At 61.4% G+C, this 6,080-nt stretch overlaps 1 protein-coding gene across 1 annotated transcript in view; it reads right to left on the bottom strand.

Annotated features, from left to right (window-relative positions):
- The window catches only part of SH3BP4 (SH3 domain binding protein 4), a 60,456-nt gene extending 59,241 nt beyond the window's left edge, over positions 1–1,215 (bottom strand). The window contains exon 1 of the mRNA XM_087819499.1: positions 1,097–1,215. The gene's annotated coding sequence lies outside the window, so the exon portion shown is untranslated. The remainder of the gene's footprint in view (positions 1–1,096) is intronic.
- Positions 1,216–6,080: the final 4,865 nt, after the last annotated feature.

Raw genomic sequence — 6,080 nt, forward strand, 5'->3', positions numbered from 1 at the left:
TGATTTAGGCTAGAGGGGCTCCAGTTGTAACTTACTGAGGAAATCTGCAAGCGTGCGACCCTGAGAAAGATGAATAAATATTAAAGGCCGGAGGAACTAAGGGGCCATGGATGGTTTCTGTTTGATGTCTCTTTCCATGTTTTCTACCCAAAGCATTTACTGCTTTTGTGCTCAGAACAAAAAGTTACGAGAACTTATTACTACGGATAAGCAGCGGGCACCAAGCTGCTGCACTAACTTGGAAAGAATCGGCACGAATGAAATCCAGCCCAGCGCTCCCTTCTTTCAACCTCAGGGACCCGCCGGGCTCCCTCGCGCTCGCTCCCCGCGCTCCGCGGCCGCGCCGGCGCCGCGGGCAAGGGCCAGGGAAGGCCTGGCCCCCGGGCTGCAGGGCCAGCCCCGGGCCGGGAGCCACGGGACCCCGAGGCTGGGTCCCACGCACCACCTACCCGCGCCCGGAGCGGGCTTCCCGGGAAACAGCACTTAACAGAACAGCGTGCCTCTCCCACCTGTCTCCGCCCGCCGGCCGCGGCGCTGTCACCCCGGGCTGCCGGGTCACCGCACGGCTAAAGCCAGAAACCCGGGTTTTCATTTCCAGCCTAAAACGAGGGATCTCCGAAGTTCAAATATGCATTGTCACCAGCAAGTTTAACGCGGGACCGCGCGCCCTGCCCGCCACCCAGGGACCGCGCGAGGGGGCGCCCCAGCCCCTCCAGCCCTCGGAGCGCCCCGCGAGGGCACAAGCCCCAGATTCGTGCCCCGCTGTGGCTGTGGGGCGGCCCTGGGAAGCGTCTGGGCCGGGAGAGAGCGGATCTGCCGGGCGCGGGGGGGGGCTCCGAGGGCGGCTCGGCGCCCGAACCCCGACCCGCCCGCCGGGCCGGGTGATCGGGGCGCCCGGGGGAGCGGCAAGGGGTGCGCGAGGCTTCCGGAAGCCGCCAGGTGCCCGCCGCGCCAGGGCACCCCGGACCCCGAGCTCGAGCGGCGAGAGAACGACCAGCGCTCGAGAGGCGCGCCAACCCGCCGGGCGCGAGCGGGCGCCGGGCGCGGGCCGGGCGCGGGGCCGGAGCGCCCGCAGGGGCCCCGCCCGCCTGCCTACCTGGCTCGCATGGCGATCCTCCGGCTCCCCGGCTCTCCTCGTGCTCTGGGAGCTCGCCCGGCCGGGGGCGCGCGCGGCTCCGCGGGAATCACCGCGCCGGAGGCCAGGGGCAGGGACCGCCCCGAGCGCCCGGAGCTTTCGGTCCCAGCCTCCGCGAGCCGAGGGAGGTCCCAGCCTCGGGGCGGGGCGCGGGGCCGGGGGCAGGGCTTGCTCCGCGGAGATCCGGGCGGGAACGGGCGGGCGCCAGCGGCTGGGGTGGTCTCGGCGCCCGGGCGGGGTCTAGGGGAGGGGTCCTGGCGGGGTGGAGCCTGAGCCCAGGCCCCGCAGGGCGGGGAAGGCGGCTGGGAGCGAGCGGAACAGGGCGGGGGCCGCGCACATGCAGCGTAGGGTGTGGACCGAGCCCAGCGCTGGGCGGGACGATCGCGGGGCGGGGCCTAGGGGCGGGGCATGAATAAGTAGGGGCGGGGCGAGCGGGGAGGGCGGGGCCGAGCTGCTGAGGCCTAGGGGGCGTGAATAAGCAGGGGCGGGGCGTGAATAAGTAGGGGGCGGGGCTAGCGGGGGGCGGGGCCGAGTTGCTGGGGCCCGGAGACCGGGGAGAGGAGTGAATAAGCAGGGGGCGGGGCGAGTGCTGGGGGCGGGGCGAGCGCGGGGCGGGGCATGACTAAGTAGGGGCGGGGCGTGAATAAGCAGGGGGCGGGGCCGAGCTGCCGGGGCCCGGAGGCCGGGGCGGGGCGTGTTACCAGGGCTGGGCTGTGGCACTGGGCCGCGGGGGGCGGGTTGGCGCCGGGTCTCCGGAGTCCCGGAGGATCCCGCCTCGGCGCCTAATTCCTTCCTTTCCTCTTCCCGGCGCCGGCGGGGGAGCGGGTCCCGGGACGCAGGGCGCCCCCGGAATCGTGGTCCCTGGCACCGGCGCCTCCAGGTGCGGCTGTTTCGTGGAGACCTTTTGTCTGCGCTCTTGTGCCCACCGCATCCCCACCTTCTCTCACCCCGTCCCCGGGGAACCCCGGGTGAGGCTCGGATCCCCGAGTGGGCGGCGGCCAGGCCCCGGAGGGCAGAGCCTAGTTGTCAGAACGCGCAGGACACTGTCGAGGACCCTGCGAGGCGGGCAGGTGGGGGCCGTGGGGGCCATGGACTAAAACGCCTAATCCTCAGAAAATCCCACACTTGGCTACTCCTTAGCCCATTTCACAGGTGAGCAGACTGAACCTTGGAGGGTTGATTTGCGGGCAGCAAAGTGGTAGAACCAGAATTTGGCCAGCGGCCACTCCAGAGGCTGGGCTGTAACCCCTGCCCAACTGAGGCCCCCCCTGCAGAACTGGGGCCCCCCTGTGACCCTAACACCAGGAAGAAGCACGGATCTTCAGGGGCAGAAAAGCTAACATTTGTTATGTCAGGTCCGGAGCTAGACGCCCTTTCAGTCCTCCCTCACGGTACCTCGTGAGGCAGCTAAAGTCGCACCTGATGGGTGACTCTAGGCCTCATGCACTGTATCGTGATCACGTGAGACGGGTGCATCTAGATTCAAACCCGTATTTTCCCAGCTCCCTCTGCCTTGGAGACAGACCTCCCTCCACCTGGGAATCTGGTCTCCTGCCTCTGGAACTGAAGTCAGTAGTTTTCAGGAGCCCCCAGGAAGACAGAGACTTGGGTCTAGAAGAGTGGAGAGTGATCTGATTCCGGTGTCATCTATGTGTGGGCCACTGAATGCCTGAAAATTGACATAATTAGCCCTGCTGACCTGAAAATAAAAGGGCCTTTTAAAATAAGAGGCAGCAAGCATTTATTTGAGATCAGTAAGAATAGCTGTGTGGGGCCAAGCTGACTCGGGCAGACGTGTTCTGTCCCAGATAGTGTCCTGACTCGGAGACAGAGGCAACGGGGATTTACGAAAAAGGGAAGTTACATCAGTAGAAGGCAGGCATTTCTACTGGTGCAGGTAACATGGTGATGTTAACTCTAAACAGATTTTTTTTTAATTTTCAGTCCGCTTGTCATCAGCCCAATAGTCATAATAACTGCTCTCTTCTTATCTTTGCAAACACTTGGGAATCCAGTGTTGCTTTGGGCCCCAGCCAAAGGTTATTTCGTCCTATTTCAACATTGCAAAGATTGGAGGCACCCGGCTCCGTTTTAAAATGGCTCTGATTACATTATTCCGACAGCTCTAAAATGTACGCTGCAGATCTGAAAAGGATCTGCCCCTGGAGGGGCAGGTAGAGAAGCCTCAGAGAGGGGGAGGGTGTCTAGGGAGCGTGTGGAGGCCCGGGGGTCCTCGGTCAGGGACGCACGAGGAACCCTGAGTTTGAAGCCAGCCTGCAGGTCTGGAATGTCGGGCAAGTAACTTTGCCTCTCTGTGACTCAGTTTCCTACGAAAGGTTGAAAAATTAACGCAGCCTGTGAGGTGCTTAGCAGAGGGCCTGGCGCAGACTGACGCTCAGTAAGTTTTGGCTACTAGATTTGCTTCTGTTCCAATTGACCAGCGTCCTCCCTGTGGGGGGAAAAAATGCCGATAAAGCATTGCAGAAGATACGCGGCAGAAAACGGACAAAGGTATGAACAGACAATTCCCAGAGGCAGCACGGATGGCCCAGAGCATGCGGAGCTCTGCAGACACACCGCTGCAGAGAGCAAGGGCAACGCACAAAAATAGCCCAGGAAAGACAGAGCCCAGTCCGGGAAAAGCTGAGTCCACTGAACGAGGGAGGGAGAGACACTAAGATGGCCAAGAACACAGGGCGGGGGAAATGCAGGCCCAGGGTGGGCGCACGAAGCTCCTGCCAGGTGTGACGGGTTGGGGGCAGGGAGCACGCCTTGCGGTGCCCACAGTTGTATGAGCAACTCTAGGCCTCATGGTGCCACAAGCGTCCTCAAACCAGCCCACCTCCTGGGAGAGGAATTTGTGGAGCTCAGAATGTTTAAAGGGAGCAGAGAAAGGCACAGACTTCCGTCCTCCGCTCTTACAAGAGCTCGGTTGCGCTTGAGGCTGGTTAGAGCCCGGAGACCGCTCGGCGTGTTCAAGCGGGTGTTGTTCACGGACCGACCGTTTGGTCTTCTGTGTCCTGTGAGGCCAGGAGGCCTCGAGGTGTCGCTCCCTGTTGAATTCGTGCCTTCTCCTTCCACCGGTTTTTATTACCTACCCTTCCAAAGACAAAAGCAAAGCGAGAACAGGAGCTACTCGTAACATTCACAACATTCAATTACTCGGTAAGCGTGTCTAGTGGGAGCACCAGCAAAACCAGGAACTTGGTTTTTTTTAGGTACAAGTACAGCACATGTTTGCTTCAGAGGGTTCAGGCGGTGAGAGCGGCGGGAGGACCAGTCGGCGTCGACCCCAAGTTCGTGCCCTCTCGCAGGATCCCACAGCTAACAGTGCGCGAGGCACCTACTGAGACCTCATTCTGGTGTCAGTGTGTGTGATATGAGTGTGGCATGTGATAGGAGCGTGTGTCCATGCACACATATGTGCGTACACACCCACAAAAAATGAGAGAAAGACAGGCTGGGCGTGGTGGGGTCTGAAATCAGACTGCCTGGGTCCAAGGCCAGCGCCACCACCGAGCGGCTGGGCGTTTTCTCGTCTTAAAATGGGAGCAATATTTGCAAGGATGAAATGAGATGGTGCTTGCAGATCGCTCAGTGCAGTGCTGGGCACGCAGTACACATCATGTATAAATATAAGCTGCCGTCCTGATTATTTATACACACACACACTTACAAGGTGTCCTTTGGTTCCCACAAAACCCAAGAGAACGGTGCTAGTTTTGTATCAGCCGTACACAGAAATGTCTTGTTCAGGCCACTGTCGTTATCCGGAGGCTGCCCACACGGCCCTGAGGGGAATGGGTGGGCGAGACGGGCCAAGAGCGTGAACCTCACACTCCCCGGGCTTCGCTTGCCCAGCCTCGCCCTGGGGGGGGGGGGGTGGCATTTTAGGGAGTCTCCTGTGCGGAGGGGGCAAGATCCACGGGGAAGTTAGAGGGAGGGGGTGGGATGGGTTTGGACTGTCAACTTGTCACCTCTGTTATAAAAATCAGCAATAGTTGAAGTGTGATCCACACTACCCACCACCACTAATGATTCATTCCAGAGGCTTCTCAAAATAGGCACAACACTCCCAGAAATAGCGGCTCAGGCAAGACTGGCTCTCCACGGGCGGACACTGTCCCGAACTCTGCCGGGGCTGCCGATATGTGCGGCCCAGCGCTGTGGGCCCCCGTAAGGTGCCCTTCCCATCGGAAAGGGGCTGCTCAGGAGTCTCACCGGGCCCCCGCAAAGGGACCTCTCGGCGTCCCCAGCAAGACAACGCAAAGAGCGACGTCCCTTGATGAGGTGGAATCGGTACCAGCCGCATGCCACGTCGAGGGGGAAACGGAAGGAAAAGATACGACACAGCTAAGGGGGAGCGGAGAGCAGAGGGCCCGAGCCGCTGCTCCAGTGGAACCTGCGACAGCAGAAACCGGATCATCCGCAGGGCCTCGCGGAGGCTCAGGCGTGTCGTCCGCGACTTGGAATGTGAAGCGCGGCCCTTGTGAAACCCTAGTTGGGGTGAATACTCTCCACCGGTTTCAGTTGAGAGAGGAGGTGCCTCTCGCATGATTCACAAGCCTGAAGGGTGACATCATCCGTGCACCCGAGAAACACTGGATGTTGGCTGTGTGCCAGACCCTGGCGGCCCTGGGACTGAGGCCGGGACAGAATCAGCTCTGCTCTCGGGGGGCTGAGGTTCCGGGGGTGGAAGTAGAGAGAGAGGGCGAAGCTGCCAGGTGGCAAGTGCTCTAAAGGAAGCCACAGGTGGCCCGAAAGGAGGTCACAGGAGACACCTGCTTGAGGTGAGACCTTGAGAGGGCCCTCAGGGGAGGTGACATCAGACTCGCTGGGAACGGGTCTGAGTCAGGCCGAGGGAACAGAGTGGGTGAAGACCTTGGGGCTAGAGAGCGCTTCCACCTACGGATCTGGGAGGACAGCCGGGTGGCTGGAGTGAGGA

This window comes from Miniopterus natalensis, chromosome 8 (assembly GCF_054644295.1).
Source record: "Miniopterus natalensis isolate mMinNat1 chromosome 8, mMinNat1.hap1, whole genome shotgun sequence".
NCBI classification, from domain to species: domain Eukaryota; kingdom Metazoa; phylum Chordata; class Mammalia; order Chiroptera; family Miniopteridae; genus Miniopterus; species Miniopterus natalensis.